We start from the raw sequence: 24,014 nt of genomic DNA, 5'->3' as shown, positions 1-24,014 counted from the left end.
TCATCTGTCCTGCGGAGATGAAGCCCCAGCTTTACAGCCCTGCTTTTTGTCTGCACAAAGAAACTAAAAAGAGGGAAGCCATGCTGAGATTTTATTTCTGGTTATTTCAGCCATTAATAATGATATTTTCTAGCTTTACTGAAGTAAACTGGCTCACTGCCAGTTAGCCTATAGACACGGTTTTATTACTTCTGCTTATATATATATATATATATATATCGCACTAGACAATACACTTCCAAAATGTCTGCAGTACCCACATGAAATGCAAATCACAATATGTGAAGTAAATTATTGTTACTCTGTGCTGCTCGTATTCATTTCAGAGGGAGAAGTAATGCATTTGTTACTAGTTGTACTTTTAAAAGCCATTTCTTTACATTGATTCATCAAACAGAGTGCAGCACCATCTTTTTAAAAGGTCATTTTCATAGTGTAAACAATAGCATTTGGCAAGGGAAAAAAACACGCACGCACGCACGCACGCACGCACGCACGCACGCACGCACGCACGCACGCACGCACGCACGCACGCACACACGCACACGGACTGACATCAAAGCCCGGGCTGCCTATGCAATGGCAATTTAGACGCATCAAAACGGAATGTGATAAGTTTCAGTACTGTTGTTGAATGTTGTACAGAAGTGACATCACCATAGCAACCATCAGACAGCTTATATTACTTCAGTGTTCCTACTGCTGGTGTGAATGAGAACAGAAAAAAGGCCCTTACTGTCTGTAGTTCTCAGGTCTGTACCTCAGTGGGGTAGTTCCTAAAACTGTTTTGTCTGAAACTGCCTAAACATTCGAAGTGTTAACATTAACTATATCATGTCAAAAACGTATTTTAATGCACCCTTCACAATGTAAAATGCTGCTTGGTTGTAACACTAGTATTTATAGATAGATGTAATTCATATTTGCACTAAAGCTAATGAATCTGAAACTACATCTATCTATACTAGTGCTATTAAAGAGAACAATTTCACCATCCATAATAGGTACAGAAGCAAACAACAGCAAAGCTAAATATAGTAAATATCAATAGGAATCAAAATGAAAATTTGTTTTCAACAGCAGATGAAAAAACAAAAAGAGCTTGCTAACTTTCATGACCCCAGGAACTTTTATTCTATGCTCACAGTCTAGATAGTCCTGACTGAGAAAGGCACAGGTACAAACCAAAGAGCACACACTAGATGAGCTAGCTGAATAAGACAGACCAGGTGGTGAAGATAAGACCAGAGACAGCAACTGTTCTTTGTGTGAAACAACTACACTTGTCTGTGTGACCTAGTCCATAATGCTTTGATCTCCTCTTAAAGTTTTACAATGTGAGCCACAATTTGAGTGTTTACAACAACAAATTGGATATGCCCACTCATATTTTCACTTACAGAACAACTACAAATGTTAGTACTAAATTGCTGTTTGAGTTAAATAAACTTGGGAGGTGGGGTGAATAACACACCATGCAAACACTCATAAAACCCCCTCAGAGCACTCCATAACCTACAAACAGAGGCCTGGTTCATTTGCAGCCAGATTAAAGCTACTGAGGTGAAGCGGGTGGAAAAGATTATTCCTAGTAACCAAAAAAAAAAAAAAACCCTTAAGCTAAAAACAATGAAGGGAGTGTTATTAATGAAAGCTGCCTCGAGACTCACTGCTATGTGCACAGAAGTCTACTATGTTGTAAGCTAAGCAATTACAACTTTTACACCAACAGGAGCCCAGGGTTTTCAATGTCCAGACACATAGCACATATTCCAAACTGTGAACCGAACTAGTCGCACCATGTGGTTCTGGTTTTACTCACCAAATTTTTAGGCCAACTTAAGGAATGTCTACACAAAAGCCTTGTAAATCCAAGTCAGTGAGAGCAACACTGCAGGATGTACACTGCAAAGCTGTGCCTCAAGGCACTTTACAAAAAAAAAAAAAAAAAAGTGGCAAAGTATTTTTGTTTTTTGTTTCCTTAAAGCACTTTGAATTACTCTGGATGAATTGTGGTATACAAATAATCTTGCCTTGCCTTGCAACTGCAACCAGGAATCACTGTGGGCTCACAGGCCATTCATATTAACACACAAACACATACAGACCTTTCTACATCTGATGACCTCGGTGCATTAAAGGCTTCATTTGGGTGAGGGGAATAGCATGTCAATGCAAAGATAACAGAGCCTTGTGACCACTGACCCCTGTGGGAGTGTGAACCAACAGGAAGTCTCCTACTGCTCTGATGAGGCAACATGTGTACTGTCCATAAATGACAAGCAAGTGATAGTTCATTTATACATTCTGTAAGCCTTTTATATGTCATTTAGATCCATATCTGAATATTGTAAGTGCAACAATCTTAACTAAAGGTCTTGTCAGTAGGATTTGAAAGCTTTCAACAGCTTCTCATGAATGGAACTCAAAAAAATGAAAAATATTCTATAAGTGGTGAACATGACCTTAAGTGACCTTAAACTTGCATACCTGCAGCTAGGTAAGAAAGGTTCAAACATCCAGGGATCGTTGTTTTGTACTTGTTGAGACCACCAAAAGCCAGCCAAGGCCCTGAACTATTAACACGCTTCTCCAACATTTGTCTTTAGTTTTGCATAGCAACCACCCTTTTCCCAGGACAGAGGGTCCCACACCCCAGGGTGCTTAAAAAGAGTTGAGGGGGTGAGTCAATTTGGGTGGGGGGGAATCTTGAGAAAAGGGGCGTCTCTGGGGAAACTGAGCACTCACTGTTCTCCAAGAGCTTTCACGGTTGCCACTTGGCAACAGTCTGCTGTCGGTATTTCAGAACACTGCTTTTCATGCTTGTTTGCCTGCAACTAAAAGCCACACACACTCACAAAAAGTGAGAAAAAAAAAAAAAAAAAAATCTCACTAGTGTCACTGCAGCAGATGCTTCCTGTATTGTTGGCTCTGATGTCAAAAGCCAAATCTAGCTGTCTAAAATATTTAATTTCATGTGTAAGTGCATTCATTTAAAACAAAAGCTAACAACAGTGGTGGGTATAACACAACAAAAAATTTCAGTGTCTCAATAACTTGTCAATTGTTAAGTGTCGTCTTGGTCTCATGACGTCAAAATGTGAACAGCATGATGAAGAGGACTGTTTAAATATGAACTGTCATTGAACCAGAACATTTAGTGGTCGATGGTCATGGATCAGACACTTGTTGTGATTTTTGTGGTTAATCACCTTGTTAGAGAACACCATGTTATGCAATAAGTACTGAAACATTGAACAGTTGGACATGTGCATTCAAAAGTTTAAAGAAGGTCAAATTAAGTTCAGCTGTAAAGGTTATAGTGCATTTTGGGTGCATTCTGAAATTCTGAAAAAGTCAAATATCCCTAACTTTTTGTGAGTAGTGTATATTTCCACAAATGGTTGACCTTTAGGGTAACTTAAGCAAATGTTTGAATGCCAAAGCCTGGATGCTCGAGGTTATCTTCCAAATGGTGGACAAACCCTCCTCAACCACACCCTCTCACCTGCCCTTCCTCTTAGGAAACAGAAAAGGAGTCTGCAGGCAGCACCAGCTGTTTTCCAACTGAGTTGAGGAGGCAGTCTCACATCCTCCTCTCCCCCTCTCCTCTCCTCTCCTCTCCTCTCCCCTCCCGTCCCCTCCCCTCCCCCTTCTGTGTCTAAGGCATGCCTTCACCTCTCTAACCCCTCTTTTTCCTCAACCCAACCAGTTGGCTGGTCTTTTTGCTCTCCCCTTCAACAAAAGAAACAAAGAAAGCAGTGCACTTTCACTCTTTACCCCCCTGCAGAAAAGGAGAAGGCCTGTACAAGAACTACAGACCATCCCCTTTCAAAGCTGCAAAGACCAGTTAATGCAAAGATGTTTGCATGCAAAATTCTTACACCAACATGCTAGGATAGTTTAGCTTCTCTGTGAAGTATACATAGAAATGTGCAGGTACAGACAGTAACAGAAAATGCAAAACCTGAAACCATCAAGCCCTTTTTAATTATTTCTACTGCCATGTTGTATACAAATGTTGATTCAGTTTCCCAAAAGCTAAAGTATGTGCGGACTAAAGTGAATTTGTGGCATTTGTGCAACCGTTATATTTATGTACTTCCAAAACTGTGAGAACAAGCTCAAGTTTTTGACCTTGGGAGTCACAGTGTTTCTATGGGGTGGGGCTATACTGGCAGCTTTTCACATGCTGCAATTTACCAGTGTGGTGCTGTGTTGTTCCACCACAGGAGCTTAACAACACTTAATATAACATGTGGCCAATGTCATGGGCTACTTTTTTCCACTCCTCTCCACATGTCTTGTAGAGTGGTACCTAAAACTTATTCACTGCTAAGGAGGTGATACAAAATGCAGAGTGACAGCAATTAACAGACCAAGCAGATGTGCGATTATGCCACTGGGAAAACTACAACAAACAGTACAGGGAAAACAGGGAAAACCAAATCTTTATAAACAGAGAAATCATTGAACAAATAAGAAGCCTTGAGGGGTATCCAGGAAGCAGGTTCAGTGAAAACTCAGTGATTTCACCTCGAGTTGAGGGAAAATCAGAAAGTTTTCTGCTCCAGACACAGAGATTAATTTAAACTTCGGTAATTTACTCAGTGAAACTAACATGTTTGCCGTCAGGTTTTCTTCAAGAAACTCTTGAGTTTCTGTCTCCTCCCCCCTGTAGAGTCTGCAGAAGCTCTCAGTCTGTTTTAGTTCTTCATTCATACAGTTCATAATAAAGACCTGATCAGACAGCATTAATTTTTAAGAAGTTTGCATTAGAAGCAGATAAAAACCCCTGATTAGAAGTCAATAATTTATCTTTTCTGGCATGATTGTTTTCATGATCAATCAGTAAGTCTAACGACAATCTCCTTGCATGGATTTATCCTCAGTTCAGAATAAAAATCAAGTGGCAGCACCTCTTTTGTATTACACTAGCACTGCGTGCACAGAATAACTTTCAATTTGTTAATCTGTTACACCAACATGCTATCATAGTTTAGCTTCTATGCGAAATATACATACATCCCGACAAGCCTCCAGGTACAACGAGCCACAAGGGAAGATTTCACTTTCCATGTCAAGAATAAAGTTGGAATGTCAGTATTAAAAACAAAATATAATGTTGAAAAGGAGGATGTAATTATTTGCAGGTAAAACATGTTGGAACTGTATTGTAGTTGGAATGAAAGCCACTACATGCTGAAATAAAGTCACTGAATGTTTAATTTCTTTAATGTGTCAATTATTCTTAAACCAAATGTGACTATAATAATGAGTCTATACAGTAGCCTATGCCTTTCCTGTTTCTACAGTGTTCTTATATTTCATTTTGAGCTGCTGGATTGGACCTAAATGCATATAAATGTTAGTCACATCGCATCACATTTTCATCTGTAGCCTACTGTTAAAGGAACAAAGTGTAATAAGTGTTAAATAAAAGGAAGAGCCTATTTATATTGATTGTTCAATTTTCAATCCATGAAACACATTATGGAAAAACAGAAAATTGAAAAACTGGAGTACTTTTGATTTCCCACAAGAATTTCTTGTTCCACCTGAGTGAAGGACATAGACCTTTTTTTCTCCATTGCCATGGTGAATCATTGTCTGAGTTCCACTGATGTTTTTTTTATACAGTCCTTGTGCACACAACTCAGAGTTGGCTGAAGTAACTGATCAGCTGTTCTGGAACTGAAAACATAAGAGTTTCCCCATCTCAAATCAACTCAAAGTTCAGGGTTACGTTTTAGAGTTTGTTAAACCTGCTTTCTAGAATACCCCAAAACCCAACTGGACTTTTAAAATAATTGTAAACGTTAGTCTGAACAAAACTGTGCTAAATCAGTTTTCTTAAATATAGGAGAACACACCCAGATAAAGCGGTTGTCAGTTGAGCTACTCCTGCATGTACACCTTAGTCAGACACAAACAAGGGCTGGCACTGACAATGTGCATAATACACAATGTTATACACTATCTTAAGACTGATAAAAACCCAGCCTTGAATTTTTTTTAAAAACTATGAACATTCTCTCTCCCCTTTATTGATGGAGATCTGATTCTCTCAGAGTTATTTATAACAACTAATCTGGAGGGCTATGAAATATTAAATATATTATAAATATAATAAAATATATTCCCTCTGTTATTTCTGTCTGTTCCTCTGTGTCAGGATTTTCTGGCAGAGTTATTGGTCTAATGGCATGGACTTCTAACGACTTATCAGATCTTACTGACTTTTGAGAGTCTTAAAGTAAAAATTTATGCCATTGTAAGATACGAGATTCTTCATCTCATACCTCGCTGCCTCGCTCGAAGCCTTTGTAGGATTGCAATTAGCTAACATGTAGCGCTGAAGCTTGGTTTAAGATTTGCAATGGAATTTTTGTGAGGTGTACTTCAAATTCTATACTTCAGACCTGTTCCACCAATTTTGGAGAGAAGTTTGAGTGATCTAAAATGTTACTGGCAAACAAAACACTGTCTTGATTTTATCTGTTAAAGCATATTTTGAAAAATCTGTTTGATACTGATGCTGAATCTCCATTTACAATTACTTTCTAAATCATCAAGGATGTATTATCCCATGTTTAACAGTAGTGTGCCCAGCAGTACTTCCAGGTTTATTTTAGGCATCACTTGCAGAATTTAATAAACTGGCCCTGTCCCTTGAACCTACTAATGTCATGTCCGTCAGTACAAACTATTTCTGTGCAGAAGTAACTGGGCTGTAAGGAGTAGGCTTGATAACCAAAGGGCTATAAAAAATTTTACCCTGAGACACACTTACACCATTAGTTATCATAGGTTAATGGTGATTAACAGCAACAGAAATTTTGTCACAAAAATCTGTAATTTTCCTATTTGTGTAACAGCTTTCAATTAGCCTCATTTAAATGTTCAGAGTTAACAGCAATGACACTTAACAGATGGCCAATAAGTCACGACATGCAGTGTTCATCTAGCCTTTACAAACAAGACAGTGAAGTTTATCTTTGCCATCTATAAATAATATCTAAAACTCTGCAAAACAGTGATAAGACAAAGTCTCAAAGTCTTAAAAATATTCTTAGTCCTGTCTTTTTATTCTCTTATAACAAATATCATTATGGTCTCATGTACCTATAAATATTGCAGCATTTAAGATTTGACTCTTTGGACGCACATCTTTCTCTAGTTCTTTCCACATCTATACCTTGGTTTCCATTTGGCAATGATACTAACATTTTTCCCAGCCCTACTAAGTGAGAGTTTTCAGTCAAAGAATAACATAAGACAGACTTTTTATCTAATCTCATGTTTGCACTGATCTAGTTTTATAATTAGGATCCAATAGATTTTAGATTTAAATTAAACTATGCTGACAGTAGGAAGGATTTCAGTTCAAGTTAAATGGAATTCATGTTTTCAACTAAAGGCTCTCATAAGGACAGAAGAATAGTAAGTGTGTGTTCAGTACTTTGCTCCACCCTCACCTACCCCAGGTGAAGGTCTTATGTTTTTGTCGTGTGTGCAACAACAAAGCCCTTCTCATCCATGTCACCATCTCACTGGCCTGGCCTCTTTCTCTGGGGGCCTGCTACAAACTGCTGCTTCAGCTCTACAGAAACATAGGCAATAATATAGAATATAGAATAATATAAATGCAGACACAGAGGAATACTAAGAAAATGAGAGCTGCAGAAAGTGTCAAGTAGTGAATGAAGGGCAATTAGGGGTGTGCAATATTGGGAAAAAGTTTTAACTCTTTTTTAAAGATTTTGACACCATGTAGACAATATTTTGTAACCTACAAAAATGTATTTCTAAAATAAAATAAATAAGTAAATCATCTCAGTCTTACGAACAAGATATTAACTGCTGCCTAAATACTGGAATGGAAACTCAACATTCAAGGAAAGCAGGTCCTATTTATTTAATTAAAGCTAAAGCATTCAGTTAAAAACAATACAAAACGTTGAAATCACCTGTGCAGAATAGTGCAAATATAAGTAAACATTTTAAACTGCCCCATAAGATGTACTTTTTAAACATTTGCACAAAGACCACCACAAAAATACCTTTGGCAATAATATAGAAATTTAAATAGATACCTCCAAGTGAAATAAATACTTCAAAAATAAGTTTATATATATATATATATATATATATATATATATATATATATATTGCACAATTAGAGGATTAGCAAAACAATGTGCACTTGACTGCAGATTCTTTCAATGGTACTCAGAAACATCCAGAAATATATGGCTTTAGCAAACAAATGACACTACTGCAAATAAGGGCCCAATTTCTAGTTTTCATATGAAACATGTTGCAGTTTATGTGCCACAGTTTGGCACCATAAATCATACAATTTTGGCAGAGCGTTCTGACTAAAATATTTTCAGCTTGGCAGTGTGTATATTGGAAGTGATGTTAACTATATCTTATGCAAAGTAATTGGTCAACGCGTTTCTGTCTTGCTATCTGCTCTTTTTCTTGTTGAAAGGCACTATTTGGCTGAAGGATTCCATTACAGTTTGCCGAGTGGATTTCTGTGCTGGTACCCCACTGACTTAGACCTGTCTTGGTCTGTCGACTCCCAAAGTTTTTCATGTTTTCCATATTCTGTGCACTGGTGAGTTCGCAGATGGTGAAACAAGTTGGTTTTTCAGCCATCTTTAACAGCGACCAGTGTCCAATACAATTTGCAGAATGGAGCCTTTTGGGCAACCTGCATCTTTCCAAACAAACCACCTTCATGCTTGTGAGGTTGATCCACATCGAGTCGCATATGGAAAATGGAGCTAAGTCAGAAAGAAAAAGTTGTATATGCAGGAAGTAGCGGTAGCTTCAACAGATGGGTAAAACAGATGCACTGTGCAATTTTCTTGGTCGATTACGATTTTTTTAAAGAATTGTAATGAAAGCATATACAGAAATATTTTCTACAATGAAATTTTTTATTTTATAATAGACATTATTAAACGTTACAGGATCTTCTCACAACAAAATAAAGTGCTGTGTGCCTTGAAAAAGGTATAAAATGAGTTCCGGTAACTAAGAGTTATACTAACAAAAGCCTTCTTTTCCTCAATTAATTTTTTTTATTTTATAATAAAAGATATTAAAGGATACAGGACCTTCTCATAACAAAATAACTAACAACAAAATTAAGTGCTCTGCACCTTAAAAAAAGTTAGATATAAAATATAACTAAAAGTACGCTTACTAACAAAAATGGTTGCTCCCCAACATTGTATTTTAGCCTTATAAACTGCAATCTTTGTGTCATCTTCACTCACAGAAAAGAACTTCCACACCGACGACATGTTTACATGCGACTGAGTGTGCTCATGGTTGTAACGTCATTGCCTCTACCGCTGGCAATAAAAGGATTGGCTCATAATCGGCAAGATGTGAGACTGACCTGGCCGGTCACCAATCTGGACCGGTCATGTGAAAAATCGGAAACAAAATCTCTTTATAATAAATTTTAAATCCAATGTCAAACAAAGGAGCTGTTGAGCTTTTTGGCAAAGCTGTTGTAAAATATTTTCAAATAGGCAATCCTTTAGCTTATTCCATGCTGTTAGCTTGTGTCAGAGGCAGAGCACGTTAATCGTGCGTGATGTCACACACTATGCAGTCCACAGAACTATTGAGAGAAACTGAGGGCTAATGGCACTGTAAGATTTAGAAATATCACTCCATGGATTGGACGCATTGTCACCAGTACCCAATCTAGAATTTTACTCTATATCGAAGCCGATACCTAATATAAATAAAAAACACATCAAGCTAAAAAAAAATGTTTTGATTACAACTGTGAAGTGACAGGAGCTACTAGATTTGTAAATGTAAATTTTTTAGTGTTTTTTTTTTCTCACACTTGGGTGGAGGTGGTCTAGAATCTGAAATAAACTGAACCACAGAATGTGTCAAGTAAAATAATTTTTAGCTTCAGTGTGCTCACTAAATTTTTAGCTCAGCAACTGATTGTACCTGTGACCTTTTAATCAAAGATACTGATATTTTTCAATAGTTGCCCCTCTTACACTGACATTTCAAGTCCAGCCAAGCTGTCACTTAAAGCCTAATTATTACCATCTGATAATGCTTGTCATGAAGAGACTAACATATACAGTGGTGTGAAAGTGTTGGCCCCCTTCCTGATTTCTTATTTTTTGCATGTTTGTCACACTTTAATGTTTCAGATCATCAAACAAATTTAAATATTAGTCAAAGATAACAAGTAAACACCTCATGCAACACATCATGCAGTTTTTGAATGAAGGTTTTTATTAAGGGAAAACAAAATCCAAAACTACATGGCCCTGTGTGAAAAAGTGTTTGCCCCCCCTGTTAAAACATAACTTAACTGTGGTTTATCACACCTGAGCTCAGTTCCTCTAGCCACACCCAGGTCTGATTACTGCCACACCTGCTCGCAATCAAGAATCACTTAAATAGGACCTGCCTGACAAAGTGAAGTAGACCAAAAGATCCTCAAAAGCTAGATGTCATGCCAAGATCCAAAGAAATTCAAAAACAAATGAGAAAGAAAGTAATTGAGATCTAAAGGTTATAAAGCCATTTCTAAAGCTTTGGGACTGCAGCGAACCACAGTGAGAGCCATTATCTACAAATGCCGAAAACATGGAACAGTGGAGAACCTTCCCAGGAGTGGCCGGCCGACCAAAATTACCCCAAGAGCGCAGCAACAACTCATCCAAGAAGTCACAACAACATCCAAAGAACTGCAGGCCTCACTTGCCTCAGTTAACCAGTTCATGACTCCACCATAAGAAAGAGACTGGGCAGAAATGGTCTGCATGGCAGACAAAAACCGCTGCTGAGCAAAAAGAACATAAAAGGTTAGTCTCAGATTTGCCAGAAAACATATTGATGATCGCCAAGACTTTTGGGAAAATACTCTGACTAACGAGACAAAAGTTGAACTTTCTGGAAGGTGTGTGTCACATTACATCTGTTGTAAAAGTAACACAGCATTTCAGAAAAAAAAACATCATACCAACAGCAAAATATGGTGGTGGTAGTGTGATGGTCTGGGGCTGTTTTGCTGCTTCAGGACCTGGAAGACTTGCTGTGATAATGGAACCATGAATTCTGCTGTCTACCAAAAAATCCTGAAGGAGAATGTCCAGCCATCTGTTCGTGACCTCAAGTTGAAGCGAACTTGGGCTCTACAGCAGGACGATGTTCCAAAACACACCAGCAAGTCCACCTCTGAATGGGTGAAGAAAAACAAAATGAAGACTTTGGAGTGGCCTAGTCAAAGTCCTGACCTGAATCAGACTGAGATGCTGTGGCATGACCTTAAAAAGGCGGCTCATGCTCAAAAACCCTCCAATGTAGCTGAATTACAACAATTCTGTAAAGATGAGTGGGCCAAAATTCCTCCACAGCGCTGTAACACACTCATTGCAAGTTATCACAAACGCTTGGTTGCAGTTGTTACTGCTAAGGGTGGCCCAGCCAGTTATTAGGTTTAGGGGGCAAACACTTTTTCACACAGGGCCATGTAGTTTTGGATTTTGTTCTCCCTTTATAATAAACTCAAAAGCTAGCCAACACTTTTTCACACCACTGTATGTAATTCCATATAAACAGCTGTCTGCATCCAAATCCTTTTTTGGGATGACATTCAGTCCATAACATTTTCTGTGCAGAAAACCGATTATGTTAAGACTTCCTTGAGCGTCAATCACTTTACCACATTCTAGACTTTAAATGTTAGGTCCCCATCTTCTTTCCAGAGTATCAATGACTTAATTTACCGTGTGATGATGGGACTAGGTTTCATTATTCTGATATGTATCAAAATATACCATATATACAAAATATTAAGTATTTATAACAAAAATAGCAATGCAATACTTGAGTTTTGATATGCCCGTCACTGAGTTATAACACGTTTAGTCAAATGCTTGCCATATAAAGCATCATTTAGGTATCACATGTAGTCTTGCTTCAACAATGACCTTAGGCAGAATTTCTCAATCTGTTTTATATTCCATCGCACAGCATATCTGGGTCTCAATTTACATATATAAATAATGAATAATCCACTCTCTCTAATTAAATCCAAAAAGAATCCAGAAGATTGTTATCAAAGAAAACATTCAGAAGTCTTTGTCAGGTCAGGTAATGTCTTACACAGTAAGAGAGGAGCACCTTCCTGTCTGGCGTTGTAATGCTCACCACAAGCAATATCTCGAGTGTGAAAACACATGTGGCCACCAGTTACTGCAGAGGACTATTAGGGTCAGTGCTGATGCTGCTAATCACCTTTGAATGCAGACTATCATCTCCTCCAGTAGGTGTAGTAGGGGGCAACTGACATACATATGGGACTGATGTATGTGGATAGTGCTTATTCAATAACAGTCAAATCGACTAAAGACAGAACAATCAGCATCTATGCTAATTCATAGTGTCTCCATGGATAAACAAGATCAATTAAAGACTTTTTGAGACTTCTTTAATACCAAATTATATCACCTTTTATCATCAGATGCTGCCAGTTATGAAAACAGTTTTTCTAACACACATCAGTTTACAATGAATCGGAATGTTGAGTTAAAGAACATTGTCCAAATGTGTTTAATGTGCTCGCAACACAGCAGAGGAGGGGTGCTACAAGGAAAAGCCACCTCATCTGCTCTGTGTTGCTTGATATGGCATCTGTCAAAAATAGACTCGAAGCTAGGGCTGGGAACAGATCTTGTGAGCTGACAGCTCACAATATGAACACGTGATATTTATTGTTAAGCTGGAAAGCTGCTTCGTGATGTCAGGACATAACAGCACGGCATGAGCCAAGTGTTCCGGTTGCATTTTTGAGATACGATTCCACCACAGCTGCTTCTTCTGCTTGTCAACAGAAGAAAAGCAAGACTTGGTTTTCTGCTAGGCACAGTATGTAATATATACTTATCAAATATGAGGATTAATGAACAGGGGTTGGACAATGAAACTGAAACGCCTGGTTTTAGACCACAGGTGAATATAGGTTTGGCTATAGCAGCCCAGCCATGGCTATTGACCCCTTGGAGCTCCAGACGAACAGTTTTGGTGGAAACAGGAATGTTGAGGTGCACATTTAATTCTGCACTGAGTTGGGCAGCTGTGGTTTTATGCTTTCTGGATACAATCCGGGTTAGCACCCGGACATCCCTTTCAGACAGCTTCCTCTTGCGTCCACAGTTACTCCTGTTGGATGTGGTTCGTCCTTCTTGGTGGTATGCTGACATTACCCTGGATACCGTGGCTCTTGATACATCACAGAGACTTGCTGTCTTGGTCACAGATGAGCCAGCGAGACATGCACCAACAATTTGTCCTCTTTTTAACTCTGATATGTTTTGTGCATTGCAATATTTTAAGCAAAACTGTGCTATTACTCTGCCAATTAAACCTTCACACTCGACTCTTACTAGTGCAATCAGTGAAGATTGGCCACCAGGCTGGTCAAATTTAGCCATGAAACCTCCAAGACTAAATTGGCCAGTGTTTCAGTTTCATTGTCCAACCCCTGTATTTTTTACTAGGGCTGCTCAAATATGGAAAAAAAATCATAATCACAATTATTTTGGTCATTAATGAAATCAATTATTTTACACGATTACTCACTGACTTTGGAAATATGTTGCATTTATTGAACAAAACAATGCATTCTCATTAAAACAAATAATATAAAATATATTATATATGTATAAATAGTGGTGCCGACACCCCCGAGCAAATCTTGCACATAATATGTTTTTGATCCACGTCTGCTTCTTCGAATCCAACCTGTTCCCAAACAATGGAATTGTGCGAAAGTGTGCATGCATGTCATTAAGAACACAACTTGAAAAACAGAATAATCGTGATTTTTGTTTTGTTTTTTTGCGATTACATAGTTTTTGTGATCACTGAGACCCGAAATCGAAATCAACATTCGATTAATTGCACAGCCTTATTTTTAACAACAACAAAAAAAAAAAAGCAACCAATAGAGGTCCATGTTGTTCATTACTGCATTGTATTTTGCTGGTCTAGTCAAGTCTAGGCCATAGCACAAGAAAGCTACTTTCTCTTAGTAAAAAGAACAAAAATCCAGTGAAAATCTAAAAAGTCCAACAAATAAAATATTTCACTTCATGTTCCCCTTTTACTCAATCTCGGTGGGTTATGCCGCTTTAAGCAAGATGGAATCAACACGCGTTGCAATTGCAAACATCACAAAGCCGCACCTGGTGAAAAACAGTACAGGTCGACCAATAAACCGGTCGGCCGATATTTGCAGTTTTTAGACAATTGGCTATTGGCTGGCGCTGGAGTATTAATGCCGATTTCTGTTCAGGCACTGGTACGGGCGGCCAATACAGACGATGTGACTTACGGACACCAGCAGCACAGAGCTGCGAGCCATGCTGTTGCCAACTTAGTGACTTCGTCAGCATATTTAGTGAGTATTCAGACCCCTCAAGCAACTCCTTTTCAAAAAAGTGACTGACAAATCTAGCGACTTTCTGGTGATACTGGAGACTTTTAGAGACGTTAAAACACAAATCGTTCTTACTGTTCTCAGCGAGCAACAGGCGCTGCCATGGGCCCATCCCAAGGCACTCCCAGACGGCCCAGGCCTCGCTCAGCAGACAGTCCCTCCCAGCTGTATTCAAAGCAGGAGACTCCTCTGCGTCCAGAGTCCTGACTTCAAAACTCTCAGTTCGGCTGTAGGAGCATGGATGAAGTGCTGTTGTGGTATGCCAGTTCTACTTTACAATACACACATTGCACCATGTTATCTTTAAGTCTGAAATGATCCCAAACTTTGGACATTTTCCACCTTTTACGGACACTTTCGTATTTCATGATCCCTCAGCAGAGCAGATCCAATAACGCAAGTGATGGTAATTAAATGAATCCTCGAGGCAAATAATTTGCTTTAAGAAATTTTTTGTAATCGAACGCCTCGATTTCTTCGAGGATTCATAGCAGCCCTAGTTTTTTCTATCGTCTCTTTTTGATCCATTTAGATTGCTGATGCTTACAAAAAAAGTTAAAAATGTTATGATTAAAAATGTTTGTGTTTTACTGTGATTTGTAGGCTCCTAAGTGGACCATAAGGTTAAAAACCAAATCAGACCAAAGTAACTTTGCCAGTGTTTTTGGGTCCCTTTGCACTGAAACCACCTATTAAAGTTAGTTTCCTAAAATTTTAAAAATTGGCCATGCGTATTGGTCCCAAATAATCAGGCTTGCTTATCAGCTATCAGCTGAACTGGATTTTGAAAATCGGCATCAACCATAGAAAAACCCATATCAGTCGACCTCTAGAAAACAGCCGTGAGTTTCCACACACCATCAATACATCAATCCTCCTCATAGAGGCCTACCCAAAAGAACAAACAAAAATCATACAATGCTAGTATGAAAACATGGCCATCATGTATAAATTTGTCCAACTACTACACAACGAATATATAGTAAATCACAGAGCAAATAAATTACTAATTCAGTATATTACAACATCTTGAAATTATTTTCCTACTTCACTTTGTGCTCAGAGTCCAGGCACTTTAAGATTTACATACTGTAGTGTCCTCAGATAAAGCTATATTTAATGTCTGCTATCTTGAGGCGGTGGTATGTAACAGGACGGGTATCGGATTCCATGCCCTTCTATTATCCCTCTGCTCAAGGTTTGCACCAACAACATATTGTCCCTAATCTTGGTGCATCTGTTGGCTCACAAAGCCCCATTAAACAGCCAGACCTCTCTGATAAGGCTGCTGATTTAATGCTCAGTGACATAATTAAATTGAGTATTTAATCTGACCATGGGAGTGGAATGAACTTAAACCCCAGCAAGGGAAGTCCAATATACATGTCAAGCTTTTCAAATAACTTATACTTGATTCCCTTCTGGGTAATCATCCTCTTTTAAAGACAAGATAGAATGCTGGTTGCAGATAATGTCAAAAACATTGATTTACTGTAAGCTAAGTTCATGTCTGGTTCTGGTCAATAGTCATCCATAAAGAACACGGAAAGCTTTGAGAAATGTAAAATACTGAGGTGTAAAGTCTTGTAAAGGTTTGCTTGAAAAAAGTTAAACTAAATGGCACATAGTGTTCTTTTCTAAAGACAATATAGCCAATAGCTCCACTAAGGTGGCCATGGCCACCCCTGTTAAACCTCTGGCCACCTCAGTAGCCACCTCAATTTCAACTAGTACACAGTTTTATTTCCTAAGCGTCAACTTACTGTAAAAAACCGTGGTCTGCCATTTTTAATGAAACTCCGTTTTCATGATTTTACAGCACAACAGCAGATGGCGAGCTGGATGAGAAGGGTCTATTAGTGGTTGCAAGGCGCAAAGCAGAAGAAGCAGATGCTGCTTAGTCACAACTAGAAGTTCAAGCTGCCCGTGTCGCCCTCCCGCCCCCTCTGTAGTTTGACAAGATGGCGCGACGCTTTCTGAATAGTTTGGTAGGTGATCTGTTGTTCTGTAGCCAAATGTAGACATACAGTGGGTACGGAAAGTATTCAGACCCCTTTAAATTTTTCACTCTTTGCGTCATTGCAGCCATTTGCCAAAATCAAAAAAGTTCATTTTATTTCTCATTAATGTACACTCAGCACCCCATCTTGACAGAAAAAAACAGAAATGTAGAAATTTTTGCAAATTTATTAAAAAAGAAAAACTGAAATATCACATGGTCATAAGTATTCAGACCCTTTGCAGTGACACTCATATTTAACTCACATGCTGTCCATTTCTTCTGATCCTCCTTGAGATGGTTCTGCTCCTTCATTGGAGTCCAGCTGTGTTTAATTAAACTGATTGGACTTGATTAGGAAAGGCACACACCTGTCTATATAAGACCTTACAGCTCACAGTGCATGCCAGAGCAAATGAGAATCATGAGGTCGAAGGAACTGCCCAAGGAGCTCAGAGACAGAATTGTGGCATGGCACAGATCTGGCCAAGGTTACACAAGAATTTCTGCAGCACTCAAGGTTCCTAAGAGCTCAGTGGCCTCCATAATCCTCAAATGGAAAAGGTTTGGGATGACCAGAACTCTTCCTAGACCTGGCCGTCCAGCCAAACTGAGCAATAGTGGGAGAAGAGCCGTGGTGAGAGAGGTGCAGAAGAACCCAAAGATCACTGTGGCTGAGCTCCAGAGATGCAGTAGGGAGATGGGAGAAAGTTCCACAAAGTCAACTATCACTGTAGCCCTCCACCAGTCGGGGCTTTATGGCAGAGTGGCCCGACGGAAGCTTCTCCTCATTGCAAGACACATGAAAGCCTGCATAGAGTTTGCCAAAAGACACATGAAGGACTCCAAGACTATGAGAAATAAGATTCTCTGGTCTGATGAGACCAAGATTGAACTTTTTGGCGTTAATTCTAAGCGGTATGTGTGGAGAAAACCAGGCACTGCTCATCACCTGCCCAATACAATCCCTACAGTGAAACATGGTGGTGGGAGCATCATGTTGTGGGGGTGTTTTTCAGCTGCAGGGACAGGACGACTGGTTGCAATTGAAGGAAAGATGAATGCGGCCAAGTACAGAGATATCCTGGAAGAAAACCTCTTCCAGAGTGCTCAGGACCTCAGACTGGGCCAAAGGTTCACCTTTCAACAGGACAACGACCCTAAGCACACAGCTAAAATAACAAAGGAGTGGCTTCGGGACAACTCTGTGACTGTTCTTGACTGGCCCAGTCAGAGCCCTGACCTAAACCCAATTGAGCATCTCTGGAGAGACCTGAAAATGGCTGTCCACCAACGTTCACCGTCCAACCTGACAGAACTGGAGAGGATCTGCAAGGAAGAATGGCAGAGGATCCCCAAATCCAGGTGTGAAAAACTTGTTGCATCATTCCCAAGAAGACTCATGGCAGTACTAGCTCAAAAGGGTGCTTCTACTCAATACTGAGCACAGGGTCTGTATACTTATGACCATGTGATATTTCAGTTTTTCTTTTTTAATAACTTTGCAAAAATTTCTACATTTGTTTTTTTCTGTCAAGATGGGGTGCTGAGTGTACATTAATGAGAAATAAAATTAACTTTTTTGATTTTGGCAAATGGCTGCAATGACACAAAGAGTGAAAAATTTAAAGGGGTCTGAATACTTTCCGTACCCACTGTACATATACTGTATATAAGAATACCCATGTCATTTACAGCAATGTTCACCTCGAGAAAACTAAAGAGTGTGTTGCTAACTGGACAATAAATGTAATGTTACATACCAGGTTTGTGAACCACCCAGTTCTGTTTCACATTTGGTTGAAAACCATGCTGCCACTTGTTTGACGGGCAGTTTATACAAAGGCAGAGCAGTAATTATATAATTCAATGAGTACAACTACTATAATGGCTTTGTACATTTGGGACTACAGTTTTCACCATTACATTAAAGTTTAAAAGTTACAAGACTGCTTGTGATTAGGTGCAAATTGTTAATGTCAGTGTTTAAAATTCTCATCGCATTCATGCAATACCAACACTCCCAAACTGGTACCTTAAACCACCAACTGTGTTAATAACACCATGTAATAGCTTTCTATTTTAGAAAATAATCTTATTGCGATTTTCTTTACCAATATGACACCTCTATACACCTAACCAGTTAGTGCTTGCAGAAGATGCAACTGCCAGATGTTCTATTTCAGAAAAACTAAAAAAAAATAAATAAATAAAAAAAATTGGATACAGCCTCCTAATGCTGATGAGAATGGCCTGTCTGAACAGAATTTCAGAAGTTATTTGGTCTCTCCCAAAGCAAATAGTAAATAGTGCATAAGCAGCTTGACTCAGCTTCATATCTACATTGTTTCTGCATAGGCTAAGTTGTCATTTGCTTGATAGGTAGTTTTGTCTGAAAGCTACTGCCCGCTGGCTGTTATCACTTATCCAGCTCCACTAGTATGACTAGTAAGCAGTTATTGCCTCAAACCTGCGTCGTCTTTGTTCAGGTTAAGATACAATGGTGTTTCGTGGAACAGGGCCCACAATTTTGAGAAGGCTCAATAGTGTATTCCAGGACCAGCCCCTTAACTACATCCACTCATTCAATATAACGGTCCATAACGGTTTAAAGTCACCCTAACATCATTATCAACCAGCATATTAAACAACCTCTTTGTCAAACTAAACAGCATGGTGCTACCACTAGCAGCATGCTACTCAAGCCACTAAGTAACATATCTTAAAAAGTAGTTCTATTTGAGCAGAACCAATCCATCTAACCCTAAGTCTATCTTTGTGACTTGGAACTTCACTGTATAAGCTTCATCCTTACTATACAACATACACACATATATTAACACTAAAACAGTGATCTAGTGCCATCACCTGCCGTTGCAGTTTGTCAACTTTTCAGTCTGTCCTTGACAACTCCCCACCTGTTCATTATCAGACTTGCAGGGTAATGTCATAGAGGGTTCAAAACAACACAAATCATGTGTATGTTCATTTGTGTATGTTTGCTTTAACATTCACACTTCAGCTGATGACACCAGTTGACTGAAGTCTGCATGTAAGGTATTTGTTTGTCAGGAAATGAGGTAATGAGAGGTTTTGACACCACATGATCCCTGTAGTCCCTTCCAGATGGCAGACAAAAAACGAAAGCAGTCTACACCCAGCCCTCTTCACCTTTTAACCTTTGGCACCCTGACCATGACAGTTTGTCAAGTGAATCTTGTTTGTTGAAGTAGCACTTAACCATCTCTGCTATAACACAACCTGTCTATCAAATCTGCAATGTTGCTAATTCCTGTTTTGATGAAAAAGTCATTCAATTTTCATCTCACATCACCACAGGTCACACTGCAAATGATCTGGAGCTAAACAAGATTTGGTATCTTAAATGTAGTTGTAGAATCTTACTGATCTTGTTTTGAGAATTATACACTATTCTCAATTCGCAAGCTCATTAAACTTGTTTTAAGAAGATATTTCTTTTCTTTCTTGTTTAGTTTGTGAATCTAAAAGTAAAATTTTAAGTAAGATTTTACATGCATCTCAAGCAAAATAACCTTCCGAGAGTTCAGGACAAGACCATCTCTTAGTTTAAGAACATTTCATATATTATAAACTTAATTTAAGTATCTGTAGTTGATGCAGTGCTACACTGCAAAACTGATTCTCTTAATACTAGAAAGATTTGTTGAAGAAACAAACTAAAAACAAGTCAAATTATCTGCCAGTGCAGCAAGTGAATTTTGTCTAAAACCAACAACATGTGCATAACTATAAAATTATTTTATTTACTGGCTTATACCCTCAATGCATTCAATTTGGATTTTGTTTTTAAAAAAAAAATAATAATAAAATTAAAAAAAAGCTAATTACTCCTGAAATGAGAAATACAATCTTTGTCAGGTGTGCTGATTTTAAAAATTATTTACTATTTACTTTTACTCAAATTCAGAAGCAAACAAATTAAAGAAGCAGTTATACTCTAGTTTCTTAATTCATTGCCTAGAGTAAGTGTTTTTCTACTTGATTCAAGATGTATTTTATTTTCTAAGGCCTAGATTTTTTTCTGTTCTGAGTCCTGGTGTCTGGCTCGATCCAAGTATAAGTACAAGAACATGCTGGCTGTTTTTCTACTAATCAGTCATTCACGTCACAGGCAATGAAAACATGTACTCCACTGAAGTGTCACAACTCCACAACATCCTTTTAACTGTATAAATATGACATTAACAACAACGTTAACCTAAGGAAGCAATGCAAGTTTGTATTTATACATGTCACAGTTTAACTAGCTTCAGCCTGTCTTAACTTTAGAACCTGAAACCTACAGATAATTTATCTTGGATCCACCACAAGATTAACTGTGTTAAAATTATGTAAAGGACCATGTACTGCAGCACAGCTACACTGGCTTTCTACTGCTCCCAATAATCACCAAAATGTGCTGTTCTTAAAACCTTAAATCTATTTCCATTTAAAAGAGTTTTAAAAGGCAGTCGTTTGAGTATACACAACAAATGTCAGGGCACATCATTGCTTCCCAGTGCCACCAACAATCTGAAATAAATGAGCAATCATCATCACTCATCATCAGGAGAGGATATTCCACCTCATTTCCTGGCTTATACTAAGCCATCAATTACGTTATGAAGTAATAGGAGCAGATGGCCACGGGTGAGGGAGATACTACACCACACTGCACTGAAGAGACTGTCACCACTGGGACACTAAAACACAAGGGTCCACACACGTTGGCAGAGTATGCACCAGGTGCTTACCCATAAAATATCAAACAAGTTAAGAAAATGGCATGAAGACTGACCTTTGACCTTAGAAAGTATCATTATCAGTCACAGCATGGGCCTCACCTGGTGACTTGGGTTTTTCTATATTAAAACACTGGACCTTGCTAAATGAAACGATTTCCTAAGAAGTAATAAAACTATAACATACATTTTTGGTACTGAATTGACTTTTTCAGTCACTTTGAGCTGTGAAATTCACATACATGTGCTGGGAATAGAATATCAATAAGAAAATATGTACAATTTTGTTATACAAGGAAAAATACTAATACTTAAGGAAGGAATATGCAAGACATTTATCTGAGTTAGTAAGCTTTAGTCAGTAACCTAGTACAATAATAATAAGCAGTGGGTGGTTAAGCCCTTGGCTCGATGGCTACGGGACGTGTATAGGTTAAGTTCAGTAACTCAAGTGAAGCACACCGTGGGCAAGTTAGTGCACTTTAGTGTGCTAACTGCGCTTCAGCTAATGTAACATTAGCTCTCAGTGTTGGCTAATATTAACCTGCTACTCAACTATTTGTAATGCTGATGGGATAAAGCCTGCACACACTCATGTTTATAGGGAAAACTTCACTCTGTTGTTCGAAAAACAGAAGCTGTGCCACTCAGTGGGGAACAAGTAGGAAAACATAAATTACGCAGATTAAACTGGGATAAACGCGCCAGAGCTGATTGTGTTCAGCTGAGGCGCACAGCACCACCACTCACCTTGCCCGGTGTAACTCCAGTGACTTGCTCAAAACGCTGATTTACTCCTCTTTCCGGGAAAGCAAACACGTTTTCGTGGTTTCATTCAGAGTATCCAATTTGTTCGCAAATGCAGCCTGAATACGGAGACAAATCAAGCGAAACGATAAAGTTATTCCTCGGGGTTACGAGATCACAAATTCCATTGTGATTCAGTCTACACTTGTATATTTCCTTTCGGGCACTTGACTTTCACTAGTTCACGCATCTAGCGGCTTGGTTTAAAAACAACAACAACAACAAAAAAATCAGTGCAGTTTTTCCATGCGGTGAGAAGTCATGCCTAGTTTGGTCTCTTTCCTGTGCCTGGTTTCGCTCCGCAGGTTTCTTCCTCCACATGTAGCCGGTAAGGAACAGTACGGACGGTTTAGTGCTGCTCTCAGCGCCCAGCTCTACACAGCAAAAAAAAAAAAAGGGGTTTGACAAAGGAGGGTCGGGGTGGGGGGGGTGAATATATTAACGCTGCTGCTTTCAAGTACTCCTCGTCCTTTCTAACATCACGCTTAGAATTGAAGTAGGCATGGAGCACTCTGAGTACCAGATTGGTTGCAAAATAAAATAAAAGTACTCAGATCAAGGGATACTTGCCATGGAAAATTATGTCATGCAAATAATGAAGAAAGCTTTAAACACATTTTAAACACGCTTTGCCTGCCTTCCACCATAACATAGCAATAATACCAGAAACAGTGGTGCATTTAACATCCTGATGCAACCTGTAATTCCCACCTGTTACAATTGGGCTTTAACTATAGACCTACATCATAAATATATATCTAACAATGTAAAATGTCGCCAATCATTTACTGACTGCTTTAAAACAGTGGTGTTTCTAAGCACCACCACCATGTACCCACCAGACCAGGAGGAGCATATCTCAAGTGCAACTGAAAAATGTTTTTGTATGAAACTAATCCTTTCAGTGAATGTAGCTCTAGGGGTGAATATGGACTCTTAAAGACAACACGAAGACAGGAGACAAAAGTAAATTCCCAGTGCTTCTAAATAGGAGGAAGTGAACGTTGTCCAGAAACAGCTCGACATTTTGATTGCTTTAATTGTTTTAATAGCATTTATTTTATTATACAGGATCACAGACTGTTAAGATTGGTCATCATGATCATTTTTAGGCTGTCAATGTTGTGCTGTTAATATTTGTGGCAATGTAGTGTAAAATCCCACATTTTCTTCAGTATATAAAGGCAGCACTACTGCTGTTCCTGGGGAATGGCAGGTCCCTTTCAGTCAACTGGAAACCCGTGTTACAGATGTTTACTGTTCCGTAATGAGGACTGCAGCCAGATGAGGTACACTCAGCTAGCCACAGCATGTAATCCACATCATCAAATTCAGCACAATTTTATGTCCTGCATGGTTGTGGCTATATTTGTTTGTTGTTTCTAATGTAATTTTTTCTGATTTATTTTCTCATGTCTGTTCATCAAACACACAAACACACACGTGATTGCAGACCAAAGACCTTGAGCTGCTCAAAATGGTCATCACTGATTTTGACTTTTAATAACTGTTTTGAAGTTTAACATTTTTGTTCTAACCCAGACAGTGACAACCTCAAACAGCTAACCAACATTATTGTCTGCCTCACTGATCTGCTAGAGGTTTTGCAGTTTCCCTTATAAAGTGTACAAACATTGTACACTGTACAAACGTTGTACAAACAAGAAGTTTTTTCATTTTCCAAAGTGATAAAAATCAGGGAGGAAATTTCATGAGAAACAAGCCAGTCAGATAGGTTTGAAGGATGAGGGTTATACATTCAGTGCAATTGCCAAAAAAAAAAAAAAGCAGTAAGTGCAGTTCAAAGGGCTCTCACACATCATAAAAAACTGGGACAAACTCTGACCTTTCCACTAAGTTGGAGGTGAAAGCATGATTTCTCAGTGTGTTTCCCCATCACTGACGGTTTGGGGCTCTTTTGGTGCAGGCCAAGTTTGAGATC

At 38.7% G+C, this 24,014-nt stretch overlaps 1 protein-coding gene across 1 annotated transcript in view; it reads right to left on the bottom strand.

Annotated features, from left to right (window-relative positions):
- The window catches only part of plxnb1b (plexin b1b), a 112,255-nt gene extending 89,838 nt beyond the window's left edge, over positions 1-22,417 (bottom strand). Inside the window, exon 1 of the mRNA XM_026306651.1 lies at positions 22,016-22,417. The gene's annotated coding sequence lies outside the window, so the exon portion shown is untranslated. The remainder of the gene's footprint in view (positions 1-22,015) is intronic.
- Positions 22,418-24,014: the final 1,597 nt, after the last annotated feature.

The sequence above is a fragment of the Mastacembelus armatus genome, chromosome 5, assembly GCF_900324485.2.
Source record: "Mastacembelus armatus chromosome 5, fMasArm1.2, whole genome shotgun sequence".
Classification (NCBI taxonomy): Eukaryota; Metazoa; Chordata; class Actinopteri; order Synbranchiformes; family Mastacembelidae; genus Mastacembelus; species Mastacembelus armatus.
Note: the sequence above shows the minus strand (reverse complement) of the source record. Positions and strands in the feature narration are given on the sequence as shown.